The sequence below is a fragment of the Arachis hypogaea genome, chromosome 15 (assembly GCF_003086295.3).
Source record: "Arachis hypogaea cultivar Tifrunner chromosome 15, arahy.Tifrunner.gnm2.J5K5, whole genome shotgun sequence".
In the NCBI taxonomy this organism is placed as follows: domain Eukaryota; kingdom Viridiplantae; phylum Streptophyta; class Magnoliopsida; order Fabales; family Fabaceae; genus Arachis; species Arachis hypogaea.
The window spans coordinates 54,308,462-54,322,161 of record NC_092050.1 but is presented as its reverse complement, the minus strand read 5'-3'; the positions used below and the strand labels follow the sequence as shown (position 1 = coordinate 54,322,161).

Below are 13,700 nucleotides of genomic sequence, written 5' to 3'. Positions count from 1 at the left end.
AGTTCACTTGCTTTCCTTCTTCTCATCATCATCATTGCTGGCCTTTAGGTTCATCTTTTGTTTCTTTGGTTGATGATGCTTAATCCCAACAAAAGCTTGTATGGACCTCTGCAATGATATTGAAAGTTGCTTGTTCCCCAAGCACTTGGAAACAATGGTTAGTCTGGCTGATTTATTTATGGCCTTTTGAACTTACTTTGGTGTGGGAACACCAAACTTAGTACCTTGCCAATGGTTTTCATGCATCAAATTAACCATGTGTGATAATTTTTTTTCTTTTCTTCTTCTTTTTCAAAAGCAATAAAACTGAAAACTAGGAAACAGCAGAATAGTTAACTAGTTCATCCAACATGCTTGAAGCCAGCATTATGCAGAAAGTGAGAATGTGTTTTATAATGGGATTTTGGTGAAACACCATACTTAGAATCCTGCATTCTCCTTTAGATTGTTTTGGTGTGCAACACCAAACTTAGCTTCTTGCATTATAGATAAAACTAATTAACCTTTTTATTAAAATAGTTATGAACAGAAAACTACCTCAGGTTGGGTTGCCTCCCAACAAGCGCTCTTTTATTGTCACTAGCTTGACATCCTTCATCCTCTGATCATGGAAGTTGAGGTTTCTGTTGCCTTTGGTTTCCTCCTCTCACCGTAGGCTTCTCCTTGATAGTTGTTTCTTTTCCCGTAGCCTTCTCACTGTTTTCCATAACTGCTTTCCCTTTCAACCCAGCAGCTTTTTCACTGTTCTTTGAGTCATCTTCAGTGGCTCTTAGGGACATATCTCCCTTTCTCTCGCCCAGTTTAGCAAGGTTTTAAACCAGTTGTTCCATGTGCCTTTCAATTCTCTTGAGATATGCCTCTTGGTTTTTTCTTATATCCTCCTGCTCTATTATTGTCATTTCTTGAATTTTCATAAACATTTCCATCATCATTTCTAGAACATAGAGTCTTTGGAAGTTTAGAATTGGTTGTGGCTTCATGTTGTGGTGTTCTTCTTTCTCAGAGACTCCTTCTTCAATGATATCCTTCCCTTTGGCTGCCCTTCTTCCCTATGACATATAAATCAACAACGGAACACACAGTGATACTTTTGCAAATTGAGTGTAGTCAGTTGAGACAAAACTTCAAACAGTTAGTGGGTTAGTCAAAAATTAAAGAAAAAGTGCTTGATCTAAATTGCCACCTCACTTAATCATTGTCAATCTAATCAATCCCCGGCAACGGCGCCAAAAACTTGATGGGATATTTTTGCGGAGAAACGAATTTCTCCAAGACACCCAAATCTAACCGGCAAGTGCACCGGGTCGCATCAAGTAATAATAACTCACGGGAGTGAGGTCGATCCCACAGGGATTGAAGGATTGAGCAATTTTAGTTTAGTGGTTGATTTAGTCAAGCGAATCAAGATTTGGTTGAGAGATTTGTGATTTGCAGAATTTAAATTGCATAGAAAGTAAAGGGAATGGGTAATTGGCATGAAATTAAAGAGAACAGGAATTAAAGTGCTGAATCTTAAAGAACAAGAAATTAAATGGCAGAAACTTAGAACGCAAGAAATGTAAATTGCAAAATCTTAAAGTGCAAGAAATGTAAATGGCTTGAATTGTAAAGGGAATGGGGAGTTGGATTTGCAGAAATTAAACAAGGGAATGTAAAATTGCAACAAACAGAGAAGTAAAGGATGTCTTGAATCAAACCGGATCTTAAAACAGAATTGTAAATGAGCATGAAAACAGTAAACAGGGAACGGGAAATGGGAAATCCGGATCTCAGGACCCAAGAGACTAGAAAACCAAGACTAGATCTCAATGCCTTCCTAGATCCAACAAGAACAATTGCAAAGGAAATTGTAAATTGCAAAGAAAGTAGATGAAGAACAATTAACCGAAACTGAAATTCAATTGAGCAGAAAATTAAACCAGATTCCAAGGTTAGATTGAAACAGAATTTCTTCAATTCTCCACCCAAAATCCAAGACAAGAAAAGTTAAGAGTGCTGGGCAAGAACAAGGAAGAAGAGAGATCAATTCTCCTCCCAAATTCTCTTGAATTAAAACAACAATGCTAAGAAATGTAAAAGTGAGTTCTCAATTAAACCAGAAAAGAAAACTCTCTGAAAACTCCAAGGGAAGCTCTCCTTTAAAACTTAAATTCTAATATATTTATACACTTTCTTCAAATGGTCTTCAAGCCTTCAATTGGGCCTTTGCTCTTGGTGGAATTGGGTTGAGAGAGGCCTTGGTTGATTGCTCTTGGAGTTTGGAGAAGAACCAAATTGAACCGGGTTGGAATCATGAAAGCTTGAGTAAAAGTTGGAGTAAAAGTTAGGGTCTAACTTTTGCTCCAACTTTTCACATCAGCACCCTTGTTTTGCTGATACCAACGTTGGGGCAAAAGTTAGGGGTCTAACTTTTGCTCCAACGTTGGCCTCCCCTTAGTTATTCATGGTGCCAACGTTAGCCAGAAAGTTAGGGGCTAACGTTGGCGCAAAATTTTGCTAGCCTAGGGAGTTTTTCAAGCGCCAACGTTAGCCAAAAAGTTAGGGGCTAACGTTGGCGCAAACTTTTGGTGCATCCAGGGAGTGTTTTTCATGCCAAAAGTTAGCCAAAAAGTTAGGGGCTAACTTTTGCTCCAACTTTTGCCCAAAAGTTAGCCAAAAAGTTAGGGGCTAACTTTTGCTCCAGCTTTTGCCCAAAAGTTAGCCAAAAAGTTAGGGGCTAACTTTTGCTCCAGCTTTTGCTTCCTGGTTCATAATTAATTCAAGACTCAAGTCATTCCTCCTAGCCATTCCTTCTTGCATCAACCTTTCTCCAAGCTTTCTTCACCTATCGTTAATCAACCAAACACATCAAAGCTATGCTCAAAGTCATGAGATATTCATTCTTTCATAATATGTGACATTTATAGCATAAAACCTCATGAAATGGCATGAATTCATACATGGCTGATTAAATCAAAGGAAACATGAAAATCTACCAAATTGGCTTGCTTTTGGCTCAAGAAAGTGCATAATTCAATTGAAAACAAAAGAAAAAGGCTAGTGAAACTAGGCTAAGATGACTTGTCATCAGCGACGCGTACGCGTGGGCATGAAAAATCAACGTAAAAGCGTGTTGAACAGAGAGTTGTGATGGTCCGGGGCTGGTACTGTGCTAGAGGCACAACATCACCCACACGTACGTGTCCCTGACACGTGTGCGTCTTTTCACTTTCAGACCACCCGCACGTACGCGTGGGCGACGCGTACGCGTCACACGGTTAATACAGTTTTCACGCGCACGTCGCATCCCATTTTTCATTCCTTTCTCTTTTCTTCTATCTTCTCTCCTCCTTTCTTTCCCCTTTATCCCTTTCTTCTTCTTCATCTGTTTTTTTTTTTTTTTGGTCAAGTGGATTGGACAGCTGGTGCACGAAATTGTGATCTCAACGGCGCCAAAAACTTGGTGCGCACGATTATAATCTCAACTCCTTTTCACAACTCCGCACAACTAAGCAGCAAGTAGACTGGGTCGTCCAAGTAATAAACCTTACGTGAGTAAGGGTCGATCCCACGGAGATTGTCGGCTTAAAGCAAGCTATGGTCATCTTGTAAATCTCAGTCAGGTAGATTCAAATTGTTATGGGATTTTGATAATTAAAATATAACTAAACACAAAATAAGATAGAGATACTTATGTAATTCATTGGTAAGAATTTCAGATAAGCGTATGGAGATGCTTTATTCCCTTTGAATATCTGCTTTCCCATTGCCTCCATTCAATCCTTCATACTCCTTTCCATGGCAAGCTGTATGTTGGGGGATCACCGTTGTCAATGGCTACCGTCTGTCCTCTTAGTGAAAATGGTCCAAATGTGTTGTCATTGCACGACTAATCATCTGTCGGTTCTCACTCATGCTGGAATAGGATCCGTTGATCCTTTTGCCTCTGTCACTACGCCCAACACTTGTGAGTTTGAAGCTCGTCACAATCATCCCATCCCAGATCCTACTCAGAATACCACAGATATGGTTTAGACGTTACGGATCTTAAGAATGTTGCCAATTAATTCTAGCTTATACCACGAAGACTCTGATCTGAACCAGGAGCCTAAGAGATAAACACTCAAGCTATTGCGGATAGAACGGAAGTGGTTGTCAAGCACGCGTTCATATGTGAGAATGATGATGAGTGTCACGGATCATCACATTCATCAAGTTGAAGTACGAGTATATATCTTGGATTAAGAATAAGCTTGAATTGAATAGAAAAACAATAGTACTTTGCATTAATTCATGAGGAACAGCAGAGCTCCACACCTTAATCTATGCGGTGTAGAAACTCCACCGTTGAAAAATACATAAGTGAAAGTGGTCAAGGCATGGCCGAATGGCCAGCCCCCTAAACGTGATCTCTGAACATAAAATTATCCAAAAGATGTGAAATAAATCACTAAAAGTTGCTTTTATACTAAACTAGTAGCTAGGGTTACATAAGATAAGTAAATGATGCAGAAATCTACTTCCGGGCCCACTTGGTGTGTGCTTGGGCTGAGAATTGAGCTTTCATGTGTAGAGACTCTTCTTGGAGTTAAACGCCAGGTTGTAGCCTGTTTCTGGTGTTTAACTCTGATTTGCAACCTGTTTCTGGCGTTTAACTTCAGAATAGGGCAGGAAATTGGCGTTTGAACGCCAGTTTGCGTCATCAAAACTCGGACAAAGTATGAACTATTATATATTGCTGGAAAGCCCTGGATGTCTACTTTCCAACGCAATTAAGACCGCGCCAATTGGGTTTCTGTAGCTCTAGAAAATCCGCTTTGAGTGTAGGGAGGTCAGAATCCAACAACATCTGTAGTCCTTCTTCAGCCTCTGAATCAGATTTTTGCTCAAGTCCCTCAATTTCAGCCAGAAAATACCTGAAATCACAGAAAAATACACAAACTCATAGTAAAGTCTAGAAATGTGATTTTTATTTAAAAACTAATAAAAATATACTAAAAACTAACTAAATCATACTAAAAACTACTTAAAAACAATGCCAAAAGCGTATAAATTATCTGCTCATCACAACATCAAACTTAAATTGTTGCTTGTCCCCAAGCAACTGAAAATCAAATAGGATAAAAAGAAGAGAATATACTATAAATTCCAAAATATCAATGAAACTTAGCTCCAATTAGATGAGCGGGGCTAGTAGCTTTTTGCCTCTGAACAGTTTTGGCATCTCACTTTATCCTTTGAAGTTCAGAATGATTGGCATCTATAGGAACTCAGAATTTAGATAGTGTTATTCATTCTCCTAGTTCAGTATGTTGATTCTTGAACACAGCTACTTTATGAGTCTTGGCCGTGGCCCTAAGCACTTTAGAGGTGTCCAGGGTTCTTAAGCACACTCTTTTTGCTTTGGATCACGACTTTAACCGCTCAGTCTCAAGCTTTTCACATGACACCTTCACGCCATAAGCACATGGTTAGGGACAGGTTGGTTTAGCCGCTTAGGCCAGGATTATATTCCTTTGGGCCCTCCTATCCACTGATGCTCAAAGCCTTGGATCCTTTTTACCCTTGCTTTTTGGTTTAAAGAGTTACTGGCTTTTTGCTCTTGCCTTTTGGTTTAAAGAGCTATTGGCTTTTTCTGCTTGCTTTTTCTTTTTCTTTCTTTTTTTTTGCCATTTTCCTTTTTTTTCTTTTTTTTTCGCAAGCCTTGTTCTTCACTGCTTTTTCTTGCTTCAAGAATCAATTTTATGATTTTTTAGATTATCAATAACAATTCTCCTTTTTCATTATTCTTTCAAGCACTGTTCAAGCATTCATTCAGAAAACAAAAAGTATTGCCACCACATCAAAATAATTAAACTAATCTCAAGGATGAATTCAAAATTCATGTACTTATTGTTCTTTTGCTTTTAGAACATTTTTTATTTAAGAAAAGGTGATGGATTCATAGGACATTCATAGCTTTTAAGGCATAGACACTAGACACTAATGATCATGTAATGGAGACACAAATAAAAATAAAGCATAGAGAATGAAAACAGAAAAAAAATAAATAGACAAGGAGATTAAGGAACGGGTCCACCTTAGTAAGGGTGGCGTCTTCTTCCTCTTGAAGAACCAATGGTGCTCTTGAGCTCCTCTATGTCTCTTCCTTGCCTTTGTTGCTCCTCCCTCATAGCTCTTTGATCTTCTCTAATTTCATGGAGAATGATGGAGTGCTTTTGGTGCTCCATCCTTAGTTGTCCCATGTTGGAACTTAATTCTCCTAGGGAGGTGTTGATTTACTCCCAATAATTTTGTGGAGGAAAGTGCATCCCTTGAGGCATCTCAGGGATTTCATGATGGGGAATTTCCTCATGCTCTTGTTGAGGTCCATGAGTGGGCTCTCTTGTTTGCTCCATCCTTTTCTTAGTGATGGGCTTATCCTCATCAATGAGGATGTCTTCCTCTATGTCAATTCCAGCTGAATTACAGAGGTGACAAATGAGGTGAGGAAAGGCTAACCTTGCCAAAGTGGATGATTTGTCAGCCACCTTGTAGAGTTCTTGAGGTATAATCTCATGAACTTCCACTTCCTCCCCAATCATGATACTATGGATCATGATGGCCCGATCCATATTTACTTCGGATCGGTTGCTAGTAGGAATGATAGAGCGTTGGATGAACTCCAACCATCCTCTAGCCACAGGCTTAAGGTCTGGTCTTTTTAATTGAACCAGCTTGCGTCTTGAGTCAACTTTCCATTGAGCTCCTTCCACACATATGTCCATGAGGACTTGGTCCAACCTTTGATCAAAGTTGACCCTTCTAGTGTAGGGGCGTGCATTTTCTTGCATCATTGGCAAGTTGAACACCAACCTTACATTTTCCGGACTGAAATCTAAGTATTTCCCCCGAACCATTGTAAGCCAATTCTTTGGATTTGGGTTCTTACTTTGATCATGGTTCCTAGTGATCCATGCGTTTGCATAGAACTCTTGAACCATTAAGATTCTGATTTGTTGAATAGGATTGGAGAGTACTTTCCATCCTCTTCTTCTAATCTCTTGTTGGATCTCCAGATATTCACCCTTTTTAAGCTTAAAAAGGACCTCAGGGATCACTTTTTCTTGGCCACAACTTAGTAGAAGTGGTTTTGATGGACCTTTGAGATGAATCTCTCCATCTCTCATGACTCAGAAGTGGAAGCAAATGCCTTCCTTTTCCTCTTTCTTGAGGTTTCTCTGGCCTTAGGTGCCATTAATGGTTATGAAAAAACAAAAAGCAATGCTTTTACCACACTAAACTTAAAAGGTTTGCTCGTCTTCGAGCAGAAGAAGAAGGAAAATAGTAGAAGAAGAAGAAAATGGAGGAGATAGAGGGGAAGAGTGTATTCGGCCAAGGGGGGAAGAAGTGTTTGTAATGTGTGAAAATGAAGTAGTGGTGAGGGGTTTATATAGGGGTGGGGGGAGGTTTAGGTTTTGTGTATTGGGGTTGGGTTTTGGGAGGGAAAGGAATTTTTGAATTTGGAGGTAGGTGGTGTTTTTGGAGAAGAGTGGATGGTTGTGAGTGGTGAAGAGTATTTGGGGAAGATATATGGAGGTAATTAGTGAAGGGTATTTGGGAAAGAGTGTTATGAAAGGGTGTGAAGAGGAGAAAAGAAGAGGTGGGGTAAGAGGGGATCCTGTGGGCTCCACAGATCCTGAGGGGTCAAGGATTTAGCATCCCTGTGATGCCAGGGTATTTTCGCCAGTTTCACTGACCTTTTCTTTACTGTTTTTAAGGTAGTCTCATGCATTTTCTTAGAAAATAAAATAGTTTTAGGTAGATATCCACTTACATCTTGATTCAAGCATACATTGTGCACTTTACATGATTTCATGAGAATTTTGCATGAATTATATGACAAATTGGATGATGCATGACTCATGACTTGGACTAGAACTTTGATGCACTTTGTTGCTTGATTTCAGGACAAAGGAAGCAAAGAAGAACCACGTTAGCAGTCACGTTAGTCCCACTAACGTGACCTCTAACGTGGAATGGGTACTAACTTGCAAAGTTAATGAGAAAGGTAATCGACAATAACACCCTCGAAGCCATCATAAGCCCACATTAAGAGTCACGTTAACTAAGTTAATGTGAACTCTAACGTAGAAGAAGACAACAAGGCCAACGTTAGTGACACTCTCCTTTGTCACTAACGTTGGACCAAGATCATAATTGGCCACGTTAGTTGCCACGTTAACTTAGTTAACGTGGGCTCTAACGTTAAGAAGCAAAAGAGAAGCCAACATTAGTGACATTCACCTTTGTCACTAACGTTGGCCAAGCCTCCATAAGCCACATTAACTCCCACGTTAACTTAGTTAACGTGGAAGCTAACGTGGAGAGAGCAATTGATAGCCAACGTTAGTGACACTTACCTTTGTCACTAACATTAGGGTGAACCACCAAGAGCCACCATGAGCAACGTTAACTCCCACGTTAACTTAGTTAACGTGGAAGCTAACGTGGATAAAGAGATGATGAGCCAACGTTAGTGACACTCACCTTTGTCACTAACGTTGGGGATGGCTAGCATTACTACGTTAGAAGCCATGTTAACCTAGTTAACGTGGACTCTAACGTGGGAAAGGGGCACATTGGAACGTTAGTGACAAAGGTAAGTATCACTAACGTTCTCGAAGAATTGGCACTGCTATGTTAGAAGCCACGTTAACCTAGTTAACGTGGACTCTAACGTAGGGACAAGGGAGGACTCTCCACGTTATTGGGAAAGGTAAGTCCCAATAACGTATGCGAAGGACCAAGAGGCAACGTTAGTGGTCACGTTAGTGCCACTAATGTTGAAGTCAACGTGATTATATTTGGGTTAGGAACGTTAGTGAAAAAGGTGATTGTCACTAACGTTCTCGAACCCACACTTTCACTTAACGTTGACACCACTAACGTCCTGAGTCAAAGTGCCTGCCTACTTCACCTTTTCTCTCTGCAAGCAAAGCTAAGCCCAATGAAAAGGATAACTGCTTCAAACTCAAGATTCAGAGGCCCATACCCAAGACTTGAAGAGCCAACTAGAAGATGAGAAGAGTAGTATATATAGGAGTAGCTTTAAATTAGTAAAGGAGTTGGAAACTTTAGGGAGCCTTTGGCATAGAACTACTCTCTGTATTTTACTTTCTCTGCACTTCTAGTTTTACTTTCATCATGTATTCTCCATCTTGGTTTTCATTTTCCAGAGCTATGAACAACTAAACCCCTTTCATTGGGTTAGGGAGCTCTGTTGTAATTTGATGGATCAATATTAGTTTTCATTCTCCTTCTTCTATCTTTTCTCTTGATTTTACTAGAAGCTATTCATACTTGGATCTCTTCTAAACCTTGAAAGAGGAATGAAGAGATCATGCTAGAAATGCTTTCTCATGCTGGACCAAATTGGGTTTGGATGGATATGTGACTATAATCCTACCAACACTTGATTTGGGAAATGCATGTGGTATAATCAGTGACCATAATTTATCTCTTCTCATGAGCAATTGACCAAGGAATTGGATATTGATCAAGATTTGAGAGATTGAATTACCAAGAAATTGGAATTCGATCACTTAAGATTGCCAAGGAGATCAATGAATGTATTGATTGAGGAAGAGATGAAAATGAACTTGATCCGGAGAATGCAACATCTCCTGAGCCCAATGAACTCCCCATTTCTGATCTTACCCACTCTCTTTAATTTCTGCCATTTACTTTTATGAGCAATTACCCCATTCCCGTTTAAGATTCTGCAATTTACTTTCCGCCATTTACATTCAGCTCTTTATTTCTAGCATTTACTGTTTCTGCTATTTACTTTCCCGCCATTTAATTTTCTGCAAATCTCAAATCAAATTCTGGTTCGCTCAACTAGAACATTCCTCTAATTAAAGTTGCTTGATCAATCAATCTCTGTGGGATTCGACCTCACTCTATTGTGAGTTTTTACTTGATGACAAATTTGTTGAGAGACAAGTTTTGTGCGTATCAAGTTTATGGCACCGTTGCTGGGGATTGATTTTGAATCAACAATGATTAAATTGGAGGATAACTAGATTGAGCATTTTTCTTTTGTTTGATTTAAATTTCTGTTGAGTTAATTCACTTTCAGTTTTAGTTAATTTCTTCCCTTCCTCCTACTTTTTCGTTTATCTTTTTAGTTATTTACAATTCAGTTCTCTAACCCACTAACTGTTTGATACATTGCATCACTCACACTAATAGTAATTCTAACAGAATACTTTATGGATCTGTTTCCTTGCTTGTACCTTGTTGGTTGTATGACAGGGAGGAGAAGTGGGGCTTCAACTTCCTTTGATTCTGAACCTGAGAGGACCTTCCTTAGATTAAGGAGGGAAGCAAGAGGAAAAAGAGTAGTGGGTGCTAAGGAAGAGGAAGAGTACTTTGAACTACACATGGAGGAGAATATGGAGAACATTCATGAAGAAGAGGCTCACAACCATGGCAGAGAAGGTCTAGCAAATCATGCTGGGAAAGAGAGAAGAGTTCTAGGCTCCTACATCAACCCAAACCCAGGAAACTGTGGGAGTAGCATTCAAAAGCCAACCATACATGCCAACAACTTTGAACTAAAACCACAGCTCATCACCCTTGTTCAGAACAACTGTTCATTCGGAGGAGGCGTCCAAGAAGATCCCAATCAACATCTAACCACCTTCCTGAGGATATGCGATACTGTGAAGTCTAATGATGTTCATCGTGACACCTATAGACTACTTTTGTTCCCTTTCTCACTCAAGGATAAGGCATCTAAATGGCTGGAATCCTTTCCTAAGGAGAGTTTGACAACCTGGGAAGATGTGGTGAACAAATTTTTAGCCAGATTCTATCCTCCTCAAAGAATCAACAGGCTGAGAGCTGAGGTTCAAACTTTCAGGCAGCAGGATGGTGAAACTCTATATGAAGCATGGGAGAGGTTTAAGGACCTAACAAGGAGGTGTCCACCAGATATGTTCAATAAATGGGTGTAGCTACACATTTTCTATGAAGGCCTGACGTTGGGATTTTTGCCAGTAAAGAATGTCATAAAAATAGTCGCGTTGTAGATATAGTCTCTAAACCGACAAAAATCCCTTCGTACAAACGTTTTGGTTGTCACAAGTAACAAACCCCTTTTAAAATTGATAACCAAGTATTTGAACCTCGGGTCGTCTTCTCAAGGAATTGCAGGGAGGTATGTTCTTATTATTGGTTATGAAGATTGTAAATTGGGGGTTTTGAGAAATTTGGAGTTTGGGCAATGTGCACAGGTATATTTTCAAAGCAACAAAAATAAATAAATAACTATAAAATAAACTCTTGGCAAGGTATGAGAACCGAAAATCCTGTCCTTGTTATCCTTATCAGATGTGATGGAAATTGGATTTCAATCCCACTTAGTTAAGTCAAGTGGACTAATTAGCTTGATCCTCAAGTCCTAGTCAACTCCTGTGGAGAGACTAGTGTTAGAGCAATCCTAGCTAAAGCAAAATTAGCCAATTTCAACCACTCCTGAGTTTGACAACTCAAGTGTTACCAATTACCTAACCAAAGCCAAAAGGGAGAAAATATCTAATTTAAATTAAAAGCAATCTTAAACAGAGCATCAATATAAATAAAGCAAAGCAATCTTAAATCTGAAATACCTCGAATTGCATTAACAAAAGAAATTAAATCTGGCATAGATGTTCATAAATTAAATTGGAAAAATAAATAAAAATAAAGAACCTGGGATTGAGAGCTACTCCTAAAACTAAGAGAAATCCTAAATCCTAATCCTAAGAGAGAGGAGAGAACCTCTCTCTCTAAAAACTACATCTAAAACATGAAAAGTGAATTGTGAGAGCCTCTTTTATGAATGGATGCAATTCCCCACTTTATAGCCTCTAATCTGTGTTTTCTGGGCCGCGAACTGGGTCGAAAACAGCCCGGAAATTGCTGGAGAAGAATTTAAACACGCTGATTTCCGTCACTGCGATTTGGCCGCATGGATCACGCGGTCGCGTCGCCTAGAGTCAGGGGAACTATAGAATATTATATATGAAATCGAAGCCCCGGACGTTAGCTTTCCAACGCAACTGGAACCGCATCGTTTGGACCTCTGTAGCTAAAGTTATAGCCGTTTGAGTGCGAAGAGGTCAGGCTGGACAGCTTAGCAACTTCTCCAACTTCTTGCATTCCTTCCACTTTTGCATGCTTTCTTCCCATCCTCCAAGCCATTCCTGCCTTATAATATCTAAAAACACTTAACACACATATCAAGGAATCTAATGGTAATAAGAGAAGATTAATAATAAGCAAATATAAGATCAAAGAATCATGTTTTCAATCAAAGCACATAATTAGGAAGGCAAATGTAAAACCATGCAAATAATATGAATAAGTGGGTAAAGAGTTAATGAAATCCACTCAATTGAGTACAAGATAAACCGTAAAATAGTGTTTTATCAAGGCCTTTCTTATGAATCAAAGAAAGCAGTAGACCACTCATCCGGGGATCTCTGAACAAGAAGAAGACCATTGAGGAGGCCATAGATGTCATTGAAACTGTAGCAGAGAATGACTACTTCTATGCCTCCGAAAGAGGGAACACTAGAGGAGTGATGGAGTTAAATAATGTAGATGCTCTGCTGGCCCAAAACAAGCTCATTACCAAGCAATTAGCTGACCTCACCAAGAAGATGGAGAGGAACCAAGTAGCAGCAATCACCACCTCATCAACAACCCAAGAGGGAGTGAATGCAGAGGCAGAGAGTGAGCAGGAGCAAGCCAACTACATTGGGAATTTACCTAGACAAAATCATGACCCATACTCCAAGACCTACAACCCTGGTTGGAGGAATCACCCAAACTTTGGGTGGGGGAATCAACAAGATTAAGGCCAAGATCAGAGATGTCACAACCCCAACAACAATGCAGCTCACCAACAATTCACACAGAGAACGTATCAACACCACCATAACAACACCTCTCCACATCCATATCAAAACCAAAATAACACTCCTCATCCTTCTACCTCTAATCCCAATCCACCATCATCTGATGACAGACTCTCAAAGATTGAAAACTTACTTGAAGGCATATGCTAAGAGATCCAAGACAGTAAAGCATTCCGAGAGGAAGTGCAGTCCAATATGAAGAATCAAGATGCTGCCATCAAGAAACTTGAGACACAAATTGGCTACCTATTCAAGCAGATTTCCAGCCACAACCTTCGTAGTGATACTGACTCACACAAAAGGGAGGAGTGTCAAGCTATCACCCTTATGAGTGGGAAGGAACTGAAGGAATTCTCCCAGAAACCACAAGAAGAGGGCTCAAATGAAAAGGGAGAAAAGCAAGATGGAGCTCAAGCTTCCACTTCGAGTTTGCAAAAGGAAGAAGGGATGCCGAAGCTGGACGTCCCAAGAGTTCCATACCCTCAGCAATTGAAGAAAAAGGGGGATGACAACCAGTTTTTGAGATTTTTGGAAATCTTCAAGAAACTACAAATCAACATACCATTTGCTGAAGCAATAGAACAAATGTCACTCTACGCCAAGTTTTTAAAGGAGCTAATGACTAAGAAGAGAAGATGGAAGAACAACGAGACTGTGATACTAACCGAAGAATGTAGTGCTATCATTCAGCACAAACTGCCCCAGAAATTGAAGGATCCCGGGAGTTTTTAGATCCCTTGTATTATAGGGGAAATCACGGTGGAGAAGGCT

At 39.7% G+C, this 13,700-nt stretch overlaps 1 non-coding gene across 1 annotated transcript; it reads right to left on the bottom strand.

The window, feature by feature from the left end:
- Nucleotides 1–10,859: 10,859 nt before the first annotated feature.
- LOC112752130 (small nucleolar RNA R71) lies at nucleotides 10,860–10,966 on the bottom strand. Its single transcript, XR_003176574.1, has one exon. It is a non-coding gene; the product is annotated as a small nucleolar RNA R71 (small nucleolar RNA).
- Between the last annotated feature and the right edge of the window lie 2,734 nt (nucleotides 10,967–13,700).